The following is a 23,178-nucleotide window of genomic DNA, read 5'->3' on the forward strand; positions in this document are numbered from 1 at the left end:
ACGTTGCCTCACAGGTAGATAGGGTGGTTAAGAAAACTTATGGGGTGTTAGCTTTTATAAGTTGAGGGATAGAGTTTAAAAGACGCGATGTAATGATACAGCTCTATAAAACTCTGGTTAGGCCACACTTAGAGTACTGTGTCCAGTTCTGGTTGCCTCACTATAGGAAGGATGTGGAAGCATTGGAAAAGGTACAGAGGAGATTTATCAGGATGCTGCCTGGTTTAGAGAGTATGCATTACGATCAGAGATCAAGGAAGCTAGGGCTTTACTCTCTGGAGAGAAGGAGGATGGGAGGAGACATGATAGAGGTGTACAAGATATTAAGAGGAATAGATAGAGTGGACAGCCAGCACCTCTTCCCCAGGGCACCACTGCTCAATACCAGAGGACATGGCTTTAAGGTAAGGGGAGGGAAGTTCAAGGGGAATATTAGAGGAAGGTTTCTTACTCAGAGAGTGGTTGGTGCATGGAATGCACTGCCTGAGTCAGTGGTGGAGGCAGATACACTAGTGAAATTTAAGAGACTACTAGACAGGTATATGGAGGAGTTTAATGTGGGGGGTTATATGGGAGGCAGTGTTTAACGGTCAGCACAACATTGTGGGCTGAAGGGCCTGTACTGTTCTATGTTCAACAACAGCAAGACCAAGGAACTAATTGTGGACTTCAGGTAGGGGAAGTTGGGAGAGAACATGCAGCAATTGTCATTGAGGGACCAGTGGTGGAAAGGATGAACAGCTTCAAATTCCTGGGCATCAACATATCAGTAGATCTATCATGGGCCCAACACGTTGGTGCAATCAGAAATAAAATACGTCAGAGGCACTACTTCATTAAGAGGTGAAGAAATTTGATAGGTCATGAAAAATTCATACAAATTACTGTTAATGCACTGTATGGTGGAGGGAATCTGGTTTCAATGCACAGAATCACAAGAAGTTGAAAAAGGTTGTAAACTCTATCACAGGCTCAAACCTCAAACCATTGAGGACATTTTTAAGAGGTGGTGCTTCAAGAAGTTAAGGACTCTCATCATTGGAACAGGCCCTCTTCTTGTTACTACCATCAAGGACAAGGTACAGGAAACTGAAGACCATTTAGTAATATCTTCTTCCTCTTGCCATGAGATTTTTGAATGGTCCACAAACCCATGAACATTACCTCGTTATTCTGTTTTGCACGATTTTTGTTTTGCAACTCATGAAATTTTATGCTGTTCACCATACTGCTGCTGCAAAACACAAATTTCACATTGTATGTCAACAATAATAAATCTGATACTGATCCTTTTCGACTGAATTTACTCTAATAACTTCCCTAAGTAGGTACATTGATCTGTAATAATTTTGTGCATGCAGGCAGATTGACGTCTGTACAATTGAGACATAGGTCATGCTGGAAATCTGAAATAGGAAATGATCGACAGGTCAGGCAGCAACTGTAAAGAAAGAAACAAATTTAACATTTCAGGTCAATTAACAAGAGGAGGAATGCAAGCCCATGTAGACCAGTACAGTGTACCAATAAGGAAGTGACCAGTGCTGTGTTTGTGATACAATCATTTCAATAGCTTAATTTCACTCTGTTAATGATCTTTCATCAAAAATAAAAATCTTAACTCTTCCACTGCTCTTGACTACCACTAATATAGGGTATACCAATTCTTTTTCTTAGGATTGGGGAATCTAAAACGAGGGGGAATTGAAGGGAAAGATTTGAAAGAGACATGAGGGGAAACATTTTCACACAGAGGGCTGTAGGTATATGGAATAGTCTGGCAGAGAAGCTGTGGAGGTGGGTACAATTATCACCAATAGACTGTCCTGGAGCAACCAACTTGATATCATGGCCAAGAAAGCGCACCAAAGCTTTAGCTTCCTCAGGAGGCAAAAAATTTGGCATGTCCCTGTCAACATTAACCAATTTTTGTTGATGCACCACAGAATCCCTTCTATCTGGATGCGCAATGGCTCGATATGGCAGCTGCTCTGCTCAAGACTGCAAGAAACTGCAGAGTCTCGCGGATACAGCTCAGCACTTCACAGGAACCAGCCGCTCCTCTATGGATTCTGTTGATACTTCTCGCTGCCTCAGTAGAGAAACCTGCATAATCAAAGATCCCACCCACCCACTCCAAAAATTGTCTCTTCTCCCCTCTCCCAAAGAGCAGATGATACAAAGGCCTGAAAGTGCACACCACCAGGCTCAAGGACAGCTTCTATCCCACTGTTATCAGACTCTTGAATTCATCTCTTGTATGATAAGATGGACTCTTGACCTTACAATCTATCTCATTATGATCTTGCACTCTATTGTTTCCTTGTGCTGTCCTTTTCCAGTAGTGTTAACACCATTGTTATTGCTTTATCCCATTCTAGCTCAATGCACTGTGCAATGATTTGATCTGTATAAACAGCGGGCAAGACAAGCTTTTCACTGTGACAATAATAAACCAATATCAATACAAATTCAATGTTTAAAAGACATGAACAAGCTATAGAGATAGAAATAATATGAAGAATATGGTCCAGTCACAGACAAATATAGGTCAACAAGAATAATTGAGGCCAAAGGGTCTGTTTCTATGTTATTTTACTATTCAATGTACTCAATGAATTAATCATCTTTTAATGCATCTTGCGCTTTCCATCTATACAATTTGCTGTTCCACTTGACTTCAACATGTACCAAGCATTAGCAGCTATACTGCACATGTTCTGCCTGTAAATCCCCTTGATAGTATCAAGAATAAAAGCTTTCATATACACATTGTTCCTCAGCACAACATTGCAACTGAGAAACTACACCTTTAACACCGTGGTGTTCCCTCACTACTGCTTTGGAGTGCTGTCTAGATTACATTTCTGGAACAGTCCATGAAACCACTACCATACATTATGTGAGAATGTTTGCCTAAGAGCCATAGCCCATATTAGACTAAGATACAATTTTTTTTAAAGCTGTTATGAGTCTTCAGGAAATAAATCGGGGAACAGGAACTTTCCTTGCCTGAACAGGATGTGAAGAGACAAAACATTGGGGGGGAGGGAAGAAAGAATTTAATTACACAATGGGTTGTTGAAGCTTAGTTTAAAGAGGCTGTGTAAAGAGGAAATTTGTATAGGTGCTGGAAGCAGTAAATATAAAGTGAAAAATGCAATATTTTAGATTTTTTTTCCTGATGAAGGGTTTTGACTCGAAATGTTGACACTTCCTTTATCCCCACAGATGCTGCTTGACCCGCTGAGTTCCTCCTGCTGATTGGTTGTTGCTCCAGACTTCTGCAACTTGGGTATTGAAAATTCTGCAAATAGTTAAGCAAAACCCTGACGATGACATGATGCAGTGAATGATTGGAATATTGGAAATTCATGTGATCCCATATTCCTTGAGGAGTACCTATTGCAAAAATAAATATCACAAGGCCAATATATTTCACAGTTCCTCTAATGTTGCTCATTCTCTGTCTTAAAACTCCCTATCCAGAGTCATTACATGAACATCGTCACCTCAGAATCTGCAACCGATCAGAATGGAAGCTTGCAAACATCTTCTCGATGACATTTGGGATGGCAATAAATGTCGGTCTTCTTAATGACAGCCAAATCCTGAAAGATACGTCAATAAGAGATAAAGTTATTTAGGTGCAAAACGACACTTATAACTAAATCTATATTTGCACATTCGCGAATGAAATACTCATAGACATTAACATGATAGGCAAATTATAAATACTTTTATAAATGCTTGCAAACATGTAAGATTTTGAGGCAAACTTGTTGGTGATTGATGTGAAGTAGTAGGCAGAAATAAGGAGCTGTGTAAATCATTCTTTTGCACTTAATAAATGTAAACTAACTTCATTATCACTTATGAAGTGAAATAAATGATTTCTTGGAATGAATCTTTCTATGTTTTAATGGGGCATGGGATTAAGCAAAAAATAAAATGTCATCATTATTGTAATAATAATGGATGAGAGTGTACTTGTACAGTTATATTTGAAATGCTTGTAGTTGGTGAATTTTACTGCTTGGGAAAATATCAGGAGCATCTTTATGAGCTGAAAAGTGGTTTTATAATGATTGTGGATGGTAGAGAGTTGAGGAATTACATTTCTATTGAGCAACACTGCCACTTTTAAACAGTGTTGGTGAGTCTTTACAAGTGAAGACTTGATAAAATGAGCAAGCAACTAATTCATTATTATAATATTTTCAGTTATACTGACAATAGTCTTTGAGAGTTAATGTTCCGGAGACACAGTTGGTGTGAAATATAATGAGAACCGGGTACTCCCCATGCAAATTACAAGGACTCTGTCAACGATCAGGAGTACATAACTCTTTCCTTATTGTAATGATGCCATTTCTTTCTGTCACATTTTGCAGAAATGGGTCTTGCTGCAGACATCAGACATTCCAGAAGAGTGTGAAAATGGGAAACATGTTAGTTCTTCCTACCTTGAACTTAACTCAATTTGAAAATTTAAGGATCTTGCCTAAGATACTCTAATGGTTCAACTTTGGAGGAGATGCAGAAGCAGTTTACCAGGATGCAGTCTGACTGTGAGGGCATGTTCTATAGGGAGAGGTTGGACAAACATGGGTTGTTTTCTCTTGAATGGTAGAGGCCAAGAGAGGACCTGATAGAAATATATAACTTTATGCTAGGCATAGTTGTATCATTTTCCCAGGATTAAAAAGTCTAATACTAGATTTAGTTACCAAGTATCTTTAAACAGAGAGAGGTGGGTACCCGCAAGGTAGAGGATATAAATATGACAGAGGCATTTAAGAGGCTCTTAGATAGGTACTTGAATATGCAGAGAATGGATGGATATGGATATTATATAGGTAGAAGGGATTAGTTTAGTTAGGTAATTAAATACTAGTTTAAGTAATTCTGCACAACATTGAGGGGTGAAGGGCCTGTTTCTGAGCTGTACTATTCTACATTTTATGGTCTTCATGCCTTTAGTTCTCCTACATAAGAACATAAGAACGTAAGAAAAAGGAGCAGGAGTAGGCCATTCGGCCCATCGAGCCTGCCCCACCATTCAATTAGATCATGGCTGATCTGTCGGTAAACTCAGCTCCATCTTCTTGCCTTTTCCCCATAATCCTTAATTTCCTTACTAAATAAAAATCTATCTAACTGTATCTTAAATATATTTAGTGAAGAAGCCTCAACTGCTTCCCTGGGCAGAGAATTCCACAGATTTACCATTTCTATCTTATCTATCCCTTTCAAAATGTTGTATGTTTCTATAAGATCCCCTCTCATTCTTCTGAATTCCAGAGAGTATAGTTCTAGGCGACTCAATCTTTCCTCATAGGTTAACCCGTCATTCCTGGAATCAACCTGGTGAACCTCCTCTGCACTGCCTCCAAAGCCAGTATATCCTTCCTCAAGTATGGAGACCAGAACTGCACACAGTAGTCCAGGTGCGGACTCACCAGTACCTTGTTCTTGAATTGACATCCCTGCTCTTGAATTCAATCCCTCTAGCAATGAAGGCCAACATTCCGTTTGCCTTCTTAATAATCTGTTGTACCTGCAAGCCAGCTTTCTGCGATTCATGAATAATCACTCCCAAGTCTCTCTGCACAACAGCATGCTGCAACCGTTCATCATTTAAATAATTATATGCTCTTCTATTATTCCTTCCAAAGTGGATGATTTTGCATTTACCAATGCTGTAGTCCACTCACTTAACCTATCTGTATCTCTCTGCAGGCTCTCCACATCCTCTGTACAATTTGCTTTTTCACTCAGTTTAGTGTCATCAGTAAATTTTGCTACACTACACTTAGTCCCCTCTTCCAAATCATCAACATAAATGGTAAACAGTTGCGGGCCCAGTACCAACCCCTGCGGCACCCCACTCACCACTGACTGCCAACTGGAGAAACACCCATTTATACCAACTCTCTGCCTTCTATTGGTTAACCAATCCACTATCCATGTCAATACACTTCCTCCGACTCCATGCATCCGTATCTTATTTATACGTCTCTTGTGCAGCACCTTATCGAATGCCTTCTGGAAACCCAACTATATGACATCCACCTGTTCCCCTCTATCCACTGCACTCATTATGTCTTCAAAGAACTCCAGTAAGTTTGTCAAACAGGACCTGCCCTTTCTGAATCCATGCTGCATCTGTCTAATGGAACCACTCCTTTCTAAATGTTTTGCTATTTCTTCCTTAATGACAGCTTCAAGCATTTTCCCGACTACAGATGTTAAGCTAACAGGCCCGTCTTTTGCCTGCATCCTTTTTTAAAAAGTGGCCTACCAATCAATATCTCACAATACAGTAAGATAAACCATATGATTCAGAAGGCTATTGAGAACAAGCAGAGGAGTAGTAATATTTGAGCCAGATTTCATGCTTCATTTTAACAGTGATTCTTTAAGTGATGCAACGAGTATTTATGAAAACAAGATTGCTTTTTCTTTGTGTATTTCATGGCTCCGCTAAAAGCCAGAGTGAGTTTGACCAGATGTATTTCAATCAATCAGGCCAACTTGCCCAACATACAGTATGACAAGATACTGAAGATGAAGGTCAAGGTGTCCCATGCAACGAAAATGCAAGCTTTTTATCTGCATGGTAATCCACCACCCACTCTGTTAGTAATTATACTCAAGCTGTAAAGTTGATGCTGGGATGAGTTCTTCAGTGTCATGATAACCAAGACCATGGAACCTAAAGGACCCTAGAGACTCCCAGTAGAAAGTCTGACTATATTCATGTGCCATATTGTGGAGGAGGGAGGAACAGCAACGATCCTCCAAACACTACAATAGACTACTGCTGAGCACTAGTTACAATCTGTCATATTTAGGGGCAGCACAGTTGCATGATGGCTACCATAATACTATTACAGTGCCAGCTACCCGGGTTTATTTCTGCCACCGTCTGTAAGGAGTTTGTACATTCTCCCTGAGATTGCATAGATTTTCTACAGAGGCTCCAGTTTCCTCTTATATTCCAAAGGTGTACGGTTTAGTGGGTTAATTGGTCACATTGGTGTATTTCGGTATCACAGGCTCATTAGGTTGGAAAGGCTTGTTACCATCCTGTATCTCTAAATCTTTCTCCAAACCAGTTTCAAACCAGGGGTCTTGACCTGAAACGTCAACTGTCCACTTCCTTCCCTTGGTGGTTTGTTTTCTTGCTTCAGATTCCAGCATCTGCAGTCTCTTGCATCTCTGAGATTGAAAGGTCTTGATATTCTAGTTGCCCTTGTCATTGTACCATTAAGTCAGTTAGAATGACAACAGTATGTCGGTCTTTAATTTAAATACAGGAATGTTGTACACAGTATATTGTGATATCCTACTGTGTAACCCACGTTATAATTGCAGACTTACATATTATTCATGGACTTTGCCTTACCTACCCCCATAATTTACTATTCGACTTAATTGTATTGTGTATTACAAATGCCATGCTTAACAGTTCTACTTGTTGCCAACTTATCCATTGACCTATGGATCCTTATCCGTGGATCTGCTGGGAATGTTGCTGCCACACTGGTTTCTTCCAGAGCCATCTCCTATGGTGTCCAGTGGAGCCTGTTTGCCATGCTATGGATTGCATTTGATGTCTTGTGCAACCAATCATGTAATATCAAAAGGTCCAGAGAAAGGAACGGGGACGGGGTCTTCCATTAAGGTGACAATAAATCAAACACAAATGATGCTTGCTCTGTCAGGCTGAAACACACAAATGGAAACTTAAACTTATCATAGCTGGTTGATCACTGTATGTTCCTGCAGCATTAGTGCCATTGCAAATAGCCTTACAGCAGAGGTTCCCAACCTGGAGTCCACAGACCCCTTGCTTAATGCTATTGGTCAATGCCATAAGAAACATTGGGAATATCTGTCTGAGGTTTTCCCATAAAGTCTGTGTCCTTATCCCTCATGGTGACAAGGACTTAAGATATTAGAGCAGGGTAAAGACTACATTTGGACTTAAGGCGTGAATTTATCTGGTCTTTCCATCTCTTCCCTTCCTACATCCAGTAACTCAAACATTACTTCCAGATTTGTAAATCTTCCAATCTAATGTTCTGGAAAATATAGTGCCTTCAACACTGATGAAACCAAGTGTTAATTGAATGACCACATTCAACCTTCAGTGGAGATCCAGGTTTCCTATTGTTACCACTTTCATTCTCCATCGCACTCACACTCTCACCTCAATGTAAGTAATGTCTGTGGCCTCCTGCTCTGTTACAATGAGGCCAGTGCAAGCTTAGCAGATGATATTTCATCATCTGCCTGGTACATTGTAGTCTTCTGGATTCAATACTGAATTACTTATCTTCAACAAAATAGATTTATCTGTCTGTATCAACCATCTATCTGTGATATTAGCTCACCAACAAAAGAAAAGCTGCAGATGCTAGAAATCAAAGAAATACACACAAAATGCTGGAGGAACTCAGCAGGCCCAGCAGCCATCAGGGTCTTGGCCAAAACATTGACCAATTACTCTTTTCCATAGATGCTGCCTGGAGGATATGCCTAGACTGACCTGTCATTTACGTCTTCCTGCTCTGTGTTTTACACCTCCTTCAGCCTCTCTTCCTTCATCTATGTTCTTGTCCTCTAACTGCTCATCACTCACTGACAAGAAAGCCTTTTTTTTTACAACAACATTATCACAATGGTCACTATAGTTTCACTCTTAAACGCAAAGTGCACTGCAGATGCTGGAGTCAAAGCAACAGGTACAACAAGCTGGAAGAACTCAGCAGGTCGGGCAGCATCTGTCCTGATGAAGCCCGAAACGTTGACTGCTCATTTCCACGGATGCTGCCCGACCTGCTGAGTTCCTCCAGCTTGTTGCACGTATAGTTTTAGTCTATCAGAGACAATCCCTTCCTTCACCCTCACTGCAGCTTTCTTTTGTCTCATTTTCAGTTCCGAAGAAGGGTCTTCAAACCTGAAACATTAATTCTATTTCTCTGCTGAATATTTCAAGTATTTTCTGTTTTGATTTTAGATTTTATAGTTCTAAGTAAATTTATTATCAAAGTACATATTCAACCCTGAGATTCATTTTCTTCCATAAACCCAAGAAATACAATAGAATCAGTAAAAGATGCACCCAACAGGATGGACAAGCAACCAATGTGCAAAATGCAGCTAATTGTGCAAATACGAAAATAAAGAAATAAAGAAATAACCAATAAATATTGAGAACAAGAGATGAAGAGTCCTTGAAAATGAGTCCATAGGTGGTGGGAACAGTTCATTGATGGATTGAGTGAAGTTTAATTAAGTTATCCCCTCTGGTTCAAGAGCCTAATGGTTGACAGGTATTAACTGTTCATGAATCTGGTGGTGAGGGTTCTGAGTGTCCTATACCTTCTTCCTAATGGCAGTAGAGAGTAGAGAGCATGGTGTGGGTGGTGGAGGTCCTCGATGATCGATGTCGCTTTCCTGCAACAGTACTCCATGTATACATGATTAATGGTGGGTAAAGTGTTATCTGTGATGAACTGCAAAGTATTCATTAGTTTTCATAGGATTTTCCATTAAAGGGCATGGTGTTTTGCATACCAGGCAATGATGCAACCAGTCAATTTACTCTCTTCCACAAATCTATAGAAGTTTGTCAAAGTTTTAGATGTCATGCTGAATTTTCACAAACTTCTACGGAAGCAGAGGCACTGTCGTGCTTTCTTTGCAATTGTAGTTACATGCAAGGGCAGATCCTCTGAAGAGATAATACAGAGGAATTTAAAGTTGTTGACCATCCCCACCTCTGATCACATAATGAGCACAGGCTCATAGACCTCCAGATTCTTTCTCCTGAATTCAGTAATCAGCTGCTTGGATTTACTGACTTTGAGAGAGAGATTGTTGTTATGGCACCGCTCAGCCAGATTTTCAACCTCCCTCCTATATATAGATTCATCATCACCTTTCATTCAGCCAACGACAGTAGTGTCATCAGCAAACTTAAAAATGGCATTGGAGCTGTACTTAGCCTCAAGTTCATCAGCTGAGCAGGGGACTAGGCGCACAGCCTTGTGGTGAACCTGCGCTGATGAAGATTGTCAAGGAGATGTTGTTGCTAATCCAAACCGAATGGGGTCTGGAAGTGAGGAAATCAAGGATCAAATTCCACAAGGAGGAATTGAGGTCAAGGTCTTAAAGCTTATTGATCAGTTTTAAAGGGATATGGTATTGAATGCTAAGCTGTAGTCGATGAAGAGCATACTGATGTATGCGCCTTTACTGTCCAGAATGTTCCAGGGTTGAATGAAATGGCATCTGCTGTGGCCTCGATCAGCTGGTAGGCAAGTAAGAGTGTATACAAGTGACTTCTCAGGCAGCAGCTGATATGTTAAATACCAACCTCACAAAGCATTTCATCACAGTGGATACAAGTGCTACTGGATGATAGTCATTGAGGCAGGTTGTCACATTCTTCTTAGGCACCCAGCATAATTGAAGCCTACTCGAAACAGTGGGGACCTCAGACGGCCAAAGCGAGAGGTTAAAGATATTAGTGAACACTATCCAGTTGATCAGCACAGATCTTTCGTACTAGGCCAGGAACCTCATCTGAGCCAGATGCTTTCCATGTGTTCGCCCTCCTGAAGGATGCTCTCATGTTAGCCTCAGAGACTGAAATCACAGGGTCATGGGGCTGTGGGAGTTCATGGAGGTTCCTTCACGTTTTGATGCACAAAGTGAGCATAGAAAACATTGATCTCATCTGGGAGTGAAGCCTTGCTGTCGTCTACTGTATGTTGCTTGGTTTCACTTGGTAAGAGTCAATAGCATTCAAGCCCTGCCACAGCTGTCAAGTATTGTACAGTGATTCAAGTTTGGTCTGGAGTTGCCACTTTGCATGTGAGATGGTTTTGTGGTGGTTGTATCTTTACACGGTCAACAGACCCAAATTATCTGGTCCTCAACAGACTGCAGATCTCATGGTTCATCCAGGGATTGTGGTTGGGGAAGACTCTGAACGAATTTGTGGGACTGCTTTTATAAATTCTCTGACAACTGTGGTGGACTCATTTGATGAGTCGTTGAACACAGCCTAGTCCACTGAGTCAAAACAATCCCATAGCTGCACTTTTGCATCCTGTGACCACCTCTTTGTTCTCCTTCTTTCTGGAGCCTTGCTCTTGAGCCTGTCTAAGCAGGTAGGAGAAAGACAGCCAAGTAATTAGATTTCCAGAGATGTGGTCTCGGCACTCCTTATCATAACATAGCAGTGGTCAAGTGGGTTAGGACCCCTATATGCTGATGATAATTGGGCAGAGCTTTCTTCAAACAAGCCTGATTGAAGTCCTTGAGTATGATTTGAAATACATTTGGATGGGCTGTTTCTGGTTTAGTGATGGCAGCATTCAATATCTCAAATGCCTGATTAACAAAGCATTTGGCAGGATGTAAGCTGCAGTAAGTAGGATGGCTGCCACTTAATCATTAGATGTTCGAGGTCAGGACTACAAGAGTAATACAAAGCCACCATGTCTGAGCACCATAAGCAGCTTATCATGAAACACAGATGCCCGCCTTTTGCCTTCTCCAAATCAGCAGTCCAGTCCTTCCAGTGTTTGGGTCTTACCAACGCATCTGGCATGTGTGGAGTGAGCCATGTCTCCATGAAACACAGAACACAGTAATTCCTCATTTCCCTCCAATAAGGTAATCTTCCCTCAATTTTGTTTTCCAACAACTGTATATTTGCTAACAAGATGCTGTATAAAGGGAGTTTCATTCCTCTGCATTTCAGCCTGGCTTGGAGGCCTCCCCTCCTACCTTTCTCCCAGTCATGGTAATATACCTTCATCCACTTAAAGGTGCCATACTTGTATGCTTGAGAGTTGTCAGCCGAGTCCTTCAGAAGATCATGAAATCACTAATTCATTAAGACAGTTCAAAAGTATGTTGCTTGAAGAGAAATTACAGGCTACAGATTATAATGAGAGCAATTCAGAAGAGCTAAGTTTTGTAAGCAGCTTGCAACATGTCGCCATGGTCACAGGCATTATCTTGTTTAACCCATGCTTGTCCAACCTCTCCTTATAACGCATGCCCTCTAATCCGGGTAACATCCTGGTAAACTACTTCTCAATAAACTCCGCCATGCCAGTTATGTCTAAAAGAACATGTGAAACAAGATCCTTAATTTCCAAGATCAAGTAGGAAGAATTACCATGTTATCTATTTTCACACTGTTCTGGAGTGCTTGATGCATGTACTGACAGTAACTATGCTGATTTTATTTGATCCATCCATCTTGGATGGATGGCATGAGGAATAATACAGAGGTATGATTAGGAAAAGATAAATTTTCAGAACTAGAATACTTCTTGCTAGTAAAACTCCCCTCCATGAAAGTGATCTAAACCTTGATTGGGAGCTGTTTTATATGAAATGAACTGAATGGTTATTTTAATCTTTTGCTTCTCCAATTACAAGATCAATAAAATTACTAATTTTTAAAAAGGCCCTTTATCCTTGCTACATAAAGGTGTGCAAATAAAAATATGATTCAATGGGATTAACTGATTTTGGCTCACAAAGAACTTGACAAATATAGTCCCCATACGGAACTCTATAGATAAAACTTGCACTGTCACTAGCAAAACAAATTTATTTCATTATTTGAGTTTCCAGTGAATTGGGTCCTGGCCAGTCACGGCACAAATTATTCTGTCAGGACATCAGCACCAATGCATTCACTGCCATACTTGACAGTCCTTAAAAACCTGCTGTAAAATTATGCATTCTAATATATTTTGACAAGAAAATTGCCTGCCTCCTTGCTGATAGCCAACTACATAAATAATGCATGTGCTGTAATAGCTTCAGCACTAATGTAAAACTAAGTCAGAATATCCATGCAGCATGTTAATAATTAATTGGTTGTGTGTATTCAAGTGTTGGTCATCAATATAGAAGTTACAACAAACATTTATTGACAACTATTATATCTTCTGAACAAAGGAAATCCACTTTGATTTTCTCTTTCCCTGCACTCAGCATGCACCTGTTAATACTGGATTGTTTCATATCTCTCAGCATAGTGAGTTTGTTTCAAAGTGCAAGGGCTGGTTTACGTTATAAGCAAACACAGTGATTTCATGTGAGAAGAGAGCAGGAAGGATACATTTCCCGCCACAGAGAAGTCGGCTGGGAACTTATTTCAGATAATAGTTCTACGGATGGGAGGAACAATGAGATCAGATCAATATATAGAGTGGTGGGACACTGAAACTCAATGCCTGAATGGATGGACCCTAATGAAATTTTAAAAGTATTCTGCTCAAGAAAGCTAGCAAGTGGGAATAGCCTAATTTGCTAATTTTTGACTGACAAAGACAAAATGTGCCCAAAAGGGTCAATTTCCAGAATCTTACAGTTAAACATCTGAAACAATAGTTATTTTTCATAATGTTTGAATACCCCCACTCAATACCATGTTGGCATTATCCCTGGCTAGGACAAGTATATTACTTTATACATGATAAGATTTATACTTAATTATACAATTATATTGGGTTCTCAAGTGTCATAAATTATATTGTATGATCACCAACTCTTGTGTGTTGGCTGATTAAATTCCTTTCAATGTTTCATTATTTTTCCTGTGAGACCTGGTTTGAGTTATTTAGAACTAATACGATCAGTTTTTTGCACGTAAGTAATGTTGTTCCCCTAATTTCTAATTGAAGTATTGCTGCCATGAAGAAAAGTTCATTATGTTGCACTCTCCGTTTTGCACTTTTACTTCTTATAAATGTCTTTAAGTCAGTAAAAATTTTTGTCTGAGCAGGTATATTGGAATGAAAATCATTTATTGCTTTGGATAAGACAATAACTTCCGGGGACGGTGCCGGAGGATTGGCGTATTGCTCATGTGGTTCCATTGTTTAAAAAGGGTTCTAAGAGTGAACCTAGCAATTATAGGCCTGTCAGTTTGACGTCAGTGGTGGGTAAATTAATGGAAAGTATTCTTAGAGATGGTATATATAATTATCTGGATAGACAGGGTCTGATTAGGAATAGTCAGCATGGATTTGTGCGTGAAAGGTCATGTTTGATAAATTTTATTGAATTTTTTGAAGAGGTTACGAGGAAACTTGACAAGGGTAAAGCAGTGGATGTTGACTATATGGACTTCAGTAAGGCCTTTGACAAGGTTCCGCACAGAAGGTTAGTTAGGAAGGTTCAATCATTAGGTATTAATATTGAAGTAGTAAAATGGATTCAAAAGTGGCTAGATGGGAGATACCAGAGAGTAGTGGTGGATAACTGTTTGTCAGGTTGGAGGCCGGTGACTAGTGGTGTGCCTCAGGGATCTGTACTGGGTCCAATGTTGTTTGTCATATACATTAATGATCTGGATGATGGGGTGGTAAATTGGATTGGTAAGTATGCAGATGATACTAAGGTAAGTGGCGTTGTGGATAATGAAGTAGGTTTTCAAAGTGTGCAGAGAGATTTAGGCCAGTTAGAAGAGTGGGCTGAAAGATGGCAGATGGAGTTTAATGCTGATAAGTGTGAGGTGCTACACTTTAGTAGGAATAATCCAAATAGGACATACATGGTAAATGGTAGGGCATTGAAGAATGCAGTAGAACAGAGTAGAAACATAGAAACATAGAAAATAGGTGCAGGAGTAGGCCATTCGGCCCTTTGAGCCTGCATTGCCATTCAGTATGATCATGGCTGATCAAACAACTCAGAACCCAGTACCTGCTTTCTCTCCATACCCCCTGATCCCTTTAGCCACAAGGGCCATGTCTAACTTACTCTCAAATATAGCCAATGAACTGGCCTCAACTGTTTCCTGTGGCAGAGAATTCCACAGATTCACCACTCTCTGTGTGAAGAAATTTTTTCCTCATCTCGGTCCTAAAAGGCTTCCCCTTTATCCTTAAACTGTGACCCCTCATTCTGGACTTCCCCAACATCGGAAACAATCTTCCTGCATCTAGCCTGTCCAATCCCTTTAGAATTTTATACATTTCAATAAGATCCCCCCTCAATCTTCTAAATTCTAGTGAGTATAAGCCTAGTCGATCCAGTCTTTCTTCATATGAAAGTCCTGCCATCCCAGGAATCAATCTGGTGAACCTTCTTTGTACTCCCTCTATGGCAAGAATGTCTTTCCTCAGATTAGGGGACCAAAACTGCACACAATACTCTAGGTGCGGTCTCACCAAGGCCTTGTACAACTGCAGTAGAACCTTCCTGCTCCTGTACTTAAATCCTTTTGCTATGAATGTCAACATACCATTTGCCTTTTTCACCGCCTGCTGTACCTCCATGCCCACTTTCAATGACTGGTGTACAATGACACCCAGGTCTTGTTGCACCTCCCCTTTTCCTAATCGGCCACCATTCAGATAATAATCTGTTTTCCTGTTCTTGCAACCAAAGTGGATAACCACATTAAATTGCATCTGCCATGAATTTACCCACTCACCTAATCTATGCAAGTCACCCTGCATCCTCTTAGCATCCTCCTCACAGCTAACACTGCCGCCCAGCTTCGTGTCATCCACAAACTTGGAGATGCTGCATTTAATTCCCTCATCTAAATCATTAATATATATTGTAAACAACTGGGGTCCCAGCACTGAGCCTTGCGGTACCCCACTAGTCACTGCCTGCCATTCTGAAAAGGTCCCATTTACTCCCACTCTTTGCTTCCTGTCTGCCAACCAATTCTCTATCCACATCAATACCATACCCCCAATACCGTGTGCTTTAAGTTTGCACACTAATCTCCTGTGTGGGATCTTGTCAAAAGCCTTTTGAAAATCTAAATATACCACATCCACTGGCTCTCCCCTATCCACTCTACTAGTTACATCTTCAAAAAAATCTATAAGATTCGTCAGACATGATTTTCCTTTCACAAATCCATGCTGACTTTGTCTGATGATTTCACCTCTTTCCAAATGTGCTGTTATCACATCTTTGATAACCGACTCTAGCATTTACCCACCACCGATGTCAGACTCAGTGATCTAGGAATAATGGTGCATAGTTCTCTGAAGGTGGAATCTCATGTGGATAGGGTGGTGAAGAAATCTTTTGGTATGCTGGCCTTTATAAATCAGAGTATTGAGTATAGGAGTTGGGATGTAATGTTAAAATTGTACAAGGCATTGGTAAGGCCAAATTTGGAGTATTGTGTACAGTTCTGGTCACCGAATTATAGGAAAGATATCAACAAAATAGCGAGAGTACAGAAAAGATTTACTAGAATATTACCTGGGTTTCAGCACCTAAGTGACAGGGAAAGGTTGAACAAGTTAGGTCTTTATTCTTCGGAGCGTAGAAGGTTGAGTGGGGGACTTGATAGAGATATTTAAAATAATGAGGGGGATAGATCGAGTTGACGTGGATAGACTTTTTTCATTGAGAGTAGGGGAGATTCAAACAAGAGGACATGATTTGAGAGTTAGGGGGCAAAAGTTCAAGGGTAACACGATGGGGAATTTCTTTACTCAGAGAGTGGTATCTGTGTGGAACGAGCTTCCAGTAGAAGTGGTAGAGGCAGGTTCGGTATTGTCATTTAAAGTAAAATTGGATAGGTATATGGACAGGAAAGGAATGGAGGGTTATGGGCTGAGTGCAGGTCAGTGGGACTAGGTGAGTATAAGCGTCGGCACGGACTAGAAGGACCGAGATGGCCTGTTCCCGTGCTGTAATTGTTATATGGTTATAAGGTAGTAGGGTGTCCTCAGCCATTTGAGAATTATTTATTTTCTACCAGTAAACTGATTGCAGGACAATGCTTTATAGTGTTTTGAGAAGATCTCTGGTCTCAAAATTAAAAGAAAATGCATTTGCTTTATGCAATCATATTTTCTATTTTGTTTCCCAAAATCCTTACTTTTCAGATTTGGATTAAATCCTCGCAATTACAGATAAACAAATTGATTAGTGGTGTGACCAAGCAGAGGCTGAAAGTTTGTGTCCCAAAGGAAATGTTATTGATTCCTTCTTAAGTACATGAAAATTACAGGACAGAAATAGGCTACTTGGCTCAACTTGTAGAGGTGATAAGAATGATTCCGCAAGCCTCTTTCATGTCGTCCGATCTCGTTGGAAATCCACTCATCTGCTGTCTCAGAGGTCTTACCGCCATCCACAAGGCACAACTCAAGATTCACGTACATTTATTATCAAAGAGAGTAGAAATGATACAACCTTGAGATTTGCTTGCACGCAAGTTGCCTCAAAGCAAGAAGCCTGAAAGAACCCAAGTAAAGAAAAAAAAGAATAAAAACAAAAATAAAAGAGCAACCCTTGATCTACAGGGAAAAAAATCGAATTCGAAGGTGAAATTGAAAATTCTCCACTAGCAAGGATAAATGTAATTCCAATATCATTCAGGAAGCTTGACACCATCTATAACTAAGCCACCATCCAAACCATCCATTCATTCTAGCGCCAGTGTACTATTTCTGTGCTCCTAAACCGTGGCTTACTGGCAAAAAGGACAAGAGCAGAGCGCTCCAGGTCACACTCCATCCTGACTTGGATATTCATTCATCACTTGCTGTAAATCCAGGAGCTCCCAACCCAACGCCGGAGAGTATATAGCTCGTCTCCATCTTGTTGGGCCAAAGGGGCAAGGGATGATCCACAAAGCCGCCTGCTTCAATATTCATACTGTGAGTTAGAACTGATGGAGCCTGTCAGAAACAATGGGGAGAAATTCAGGTCTGGAGGAAGCTTCAGAGTGACATTCTGAGTGGGAGCAGAGCAGAACCTGTATCACCAGTTCTTTCTCTTTGATATATTACCTCATAAAGTCGTTATCCAAACATTTGGGTGACTAGATTCTGCACTTTACTTTGTTTGATAGCTAGGCTATACTTGTATGCAAATCTGTGAACAAGTCGTGTGAGTACGTAACATAATGACAGAAATGCTGCTGTTATTATTGTGATCCCTTCTTTTGAAAATCATAACATCTCTTAAGGAATATTATAGCTAGAGATAACCAACAGTACATGCCTGGTTTACATACCCCTTCCAAGTTGTCTGTAATAATGGTCCTGGGAATGAAAGGGTTAACGTAAGAGGAGCATTTGATGGCTCTGAGTCTGTACTTACAGGGATTTAGAAGAAGGGTGGGGGGAGATCTCATTAAAATGTATCAAATATTGAAAAGCTTAATAGAGTGGTAGTGGAGAAGATGTTTCCTTTAGAGGGTGAGTCTAGTACCAGAGGGTACAGTCATAGGATACAAAGGCATCCCTTTAGAACATAGATGAGGAGCAATTTCTTTAGCCAGAGGGTGGTGAATCTGTGGAATTTGTTGCCAGAGACTGCTGTGGAGGCTGAGTCACTGAGTTATTTAAAGCAGAAATTATAGGTTCTTGATTAGTAAGGGTGTAACACTTGCACATTAGTAAGGTAGAAACTCTTTGGGATGTAAATGTGCGAAGTAAATGTAAATTGTTTTTGTTGATTCTCAGAAAGCCTCTTCAGGATGAAGCGAGTAACTGAGGAAGGAATACAGATAAATGGACCTTTAATTTCTGTCAGCCCACAACGGACTGAGTAACAGCCTCTTACTGTACCATAGATTTCCATAATTCTTAAACTACACACTGGACATCCACGTATTTGTGGTCAAAACAAGGAACTATGTTATCCTTCTGGATTTTCCAGCATTCCTGTATTCCCAGTTTAAAAGAAAGGTTTTCTGTCATCAGATTATAACTATTAGGCAGAATAACTAGTAAGGCCGCTACTTCACAGCGCCAGAAACCCTGTCTCAATCCTGATCTTAGGTTCAATCTGTGTGCAGTTTGCACACTGTCCCTGCAGTTCCAGTTTCTCTCCGAATCCCGAAGGTGTGCGGGTTGGTAGATGAGCAATGCTGTAAATTTTCTCTTATACATAAGTGAAGGGCAGAATCTGTGGGAATCTTAGGAGAATTAAATGGGTCAGGATTGACAAGTGCAAAAATGGGTGTAGACATTTAGTGCAGAGGGTCTGTATCCATGGTATCTGACTCTGTGACTTAGTGACATTATAGCTGAATATTCAAATTGGTTTTCTGAACCTGCACAATGTTATTTGACACAAGGTCTGAGGCCAGTGATGCCTCAGGGGATTGTAAGATTTGAACACTCTGATCACTTACCAAATGTACCTTATGTGCCCCATTATTAAAGCTGTTTTTTAGACGTGGCAAAACAGCTTCAGATGCAGCATCGACATTTATTTATGTTGGATGGGAAAAATCCTGTCCCTTTCACTTTCCCAGTTACAGAAGTAAAATACAGCCCACGTTGGAAGTCTGAAATAAAGATAAGACATGCTGCTGACACTCAGTACGTCTGGGAGCATCCGGGAGAAGGAAAACACTGGTACTACATCAAATCAGGATCTTTTATTAAAACTTGACTGTTTTATCCCAGTTGCATGCTATCAGAGTGCATCTCAATGTGAGAAGAAAGCTATGAATCAAAGAATGGTCCAGTGGAGAGAGGGTCATTCTCCCTTTGGAGTCCATGCCAGTTTTCTGAAAGAGCTTTGTAATTAGCTCTGTTCCTCAGCTCTTTCCCCAGCAATTCTCTTTCACTTCAAACATTCATCCCATTTTCCTCCAAGAGCAAATACTGAATGGAGCGACAGATGTTGTCTCATAGCTTCAGGGACCTCAGTGTGACCCTGACCTCGGCTTGTCAGTGAACATGCGAACAAATTTCTACAGATGTACTGTTGAGAGCACTCACAGAAAATTCACAGATACTTTTGTGACACCAGGGACATGCGGTGTGTGTGGCAAGGTGTACAAACCATAACAGATTACCCGTCCGCGCTGGGGGTCAATAACAGTGACGCCTCCCTTCATGATAGGCTGAATGCTGTCTAGGCACGATTTGATGAAATAAATGACGTGACATTGAGGAAAGGCCCCTCTCCCCCTGAGGAACAGGCAGCATGCCTGGTCACAGTCGAGCTGAGGAGGATCCTAGCCAGGGTAAACCCTCGCAAAGCTGTGGAGCAGAACAACATACCTAGTCAAGGGCTGAGGGACTGTGCAGCCTAAATAACAGAGGTCTAAATATCTCTTTGCAACATTGCACTGACTCTGCAGGCTTCAAGGCAGTCACCATCAATGGGATGCTCAAGACAGTAACAGTAATTGGCCTAAACGATTACCAACTAGTGACACTGATCACAATAATCATGAAGTGCTTTGAGTAGCTGGTTGTGTATTGTATAAATTCACACCTTCCAGCTACATTGGACACCTTCCAGTTTTTCTCCTACTCAGACAGGTCCGCTGATGATGCCATGGCCTGGGCCTTCCATTCCATCCTGTGCCACCTAGAAAATGATGGCTCATATACCAGGATGTTGTTCATTGACTTCAGCTCAATGTTTAATGTGATCATCTCACAGGCTGGTGGATAAACTGTCTTCACTGGGTCTTGGCACACCTCTCTGCAACTGGATCTTAGACGTTCTGACTGAAAGACCCTAGTCAGTCCGAGTTGGCAGGAATATCTCAAGCTGCATCACGCTGATCAGTAGTGCCTCCCCCCAAAGCTGTGCGGCCAACCCGTTGCTGTTCACGCTGCAGAACAGCAGATCCAGGTCAAACCAGTGGTTGGCCTCATCAGCAAAAATGACGAGTCAGCATACAGAGAAGAGTAGAGAGGTTCGTCAAATGGTGTGAGAACAACTATCTGAGTCTCAGCATGGACAAGACAAAAGAGATGATTGTGGACTACAGTAAAACACAGGTCAACCACTCATCATTACAGATCAATGGTTCTGCCAGGGAGAGAGTGAAAAGCACTAAGTTCCTTGGTGTGCACATTATAGATGATCTAACCTGGACCCACAACACCTTGTCATTAGTCAATAAGGCACAGCAGTGTCTAATTTTCTGAGGAGATCTTGGCATGTATGACTCCTCGCCTCCATTTTAACAACTGCCTTCAGGAGCTCCATTGTGTGTCCTTTCTATGTGATATGGAAGCTGAAAGGCATCAAACCACTAGAGCTTACACCAAGAGGATCACCAGGGTACCCCTAGCCGCTATTTGTGACACTTATCTAAAGCATTGTTGAAAAACCCTACCACTCTACATCTTTGACCCACTACCAACAGGAAGGAGGTACAGGAGCATCAGGACTAGGGCTCCAGACTGGGTAAGAGCTTCTTCCCCAACGCTGTGACTAATGAACTCCTTGCCACCATCGAGGTCTCGTCACTAGACAGCAAGCTGTTGACTGTTTACCTGTGTTGTAAAATACATGCATTTAGAATTACATTTTATTAACTTACTTGTGGCGATATTTTGTTTTATGTGTGTTGTACATGCATTGTAGTCGCACTGTGGTCTGGAGGAACTTTGGTTAGTTTGGTTGTATATATGGGCAGTGAGATGACAATACACCTGAACTTGAACTTGAAAATATCTCAGCTGGTTGCATCATGGTCTGGTATGGTAATTCTAAAGTGCAGGAACATAAGAAGCAGTAGACAGTAGTGAACTCTGCCCAATACATCATGGGGACATCCCTCTCCACTATTGATAATATCTACAAGAGATGATCCTTCAATAAGACAACATCTGTCATTCAAGAATCCCACCATTCAGGCCATGCCAACTTCTTCTAGCTGGAAGTATTAAAAACTTGAAGTCCTACACCACCATGTTCAAGGACATTAAAAAAATTCCCATCATTCACATAATAAAAAATCCCAGCGATTCCCATAAGATAGTGTATGATTTATGTTTAAGTTATGTTTTTTTTCATTGTGCTTATAATGATGCTATGTGATTGTGATGCAGCTGAAGATAAGCTTTTCATCGCACCTATGCATGCATTTACCTGTGCACATGACAATAAACCCAGCGTGAGGTTTGCATGCTCTTCCTGTGACATCATGGGTTTCCTCTTTGTACTCCAGTTTCCTTTCTCAACTCAAAGGCACTCTCGTCAGTAGGTTATATTAGCTACGGTAAATTACTCCTGGAGTGGGTGGATGGCCAAAGAATCAGGAACATTTCATGAGCAAGTGAATTAAAATAAGTTACAGGAAAAGTTAGAGGGAAAGTGTGACTAATGTAAGTGTTCTGACAGTCAACATAGACTTGATGGACCTGTGTTCTAAACTTTTCAACAGATACTCAGTGACCACTTTATCAGGTACACCTGCTCATTAGTGCAAATATCTAATCAGCCAATCATGTGACAGCAACTCAATGCATAAAAGCAAGTAGACATGGTCAAAAAGTTCAGTTGTTGTTCAGACCAAACATGAGGATGGGGAAGAAATGAGAACTAAGTGACTTTGACCATGGAATAATTATTGGTGCCAGATGGAGTGGTTTGAGGATTTCAGAAACACAAGGGATTTTCACACAATGATGTATAGAGAATGGTACAAAAAATAAAAAACAGTGAACAGCAGTTCTGCAGGGGAAAACGCCTTGCTAATGAGAGAGGTCAGAGAAGTCTGCCCAGATTGGTGCAGGCTGACGGAAAAGTTCCAGTAACTCAAATAATCACGTGCTACAAAAGTAGTGTGCAGAAGAGTATTTGAACGCATAAAACGTTGAACCTTAAAAGTGGATAGGTTATAGCAACAGAAATCCACTAACATACATTCAGTACTTTATTAGGCACTGAAGGTACCTAATAATTTAAGCGCTAAATATAGTTTTTCTGACTGTTGAAACCTGTATCTCTATTTATAAAGGATCACTTATACTTTTTCCAGCTTCTTTGTTACTCTGTTCCAATACATTAAATATTTCTTATATACATCACACTCATCTTAAAATTATTCCTCTCCCTCTTCCTCTTTCCTCTTCTTCAGCTTCTTCTTCTCCTCCTCTTTCTCTGTCGTCACCTCCTCCGTCATCGTTGATTGATTGTTTTGAGCATTCATATCTCGTCTCTCCTCACTCTTCCAACTGCATGCTTTTCAAACCAGAATATAAAATAGCAAGTCTCAATTTATGCAAAATCTAAAGGCCTTGAAATTGCATGTTCTTCCATGCCACCTTACCTTATTTTGACCCAGATCAACAAGTATGCAAGATTATTGAATGAATTCCAAAGTCAAAGTGGTAATTACTTTACTGAATGAGATCATCATAAACACAAGAGATCCTGCAG

This window comes from Hemitrygon akajei, chromosome 8 (assembly GCF_048418815.1).
Source record: "Hemitrygon akajei chromosome 8, sHemAka1.3, whole genome shotgun sequence".
Classification (NCBI taxonomy): domain Eukaryota; kingdom Metazoa; phylum Chordata; class Chondrichthyes; order Myliobatiformes; family Dasyatidae; genus Hemitrygon; species Hemitrygon akajei.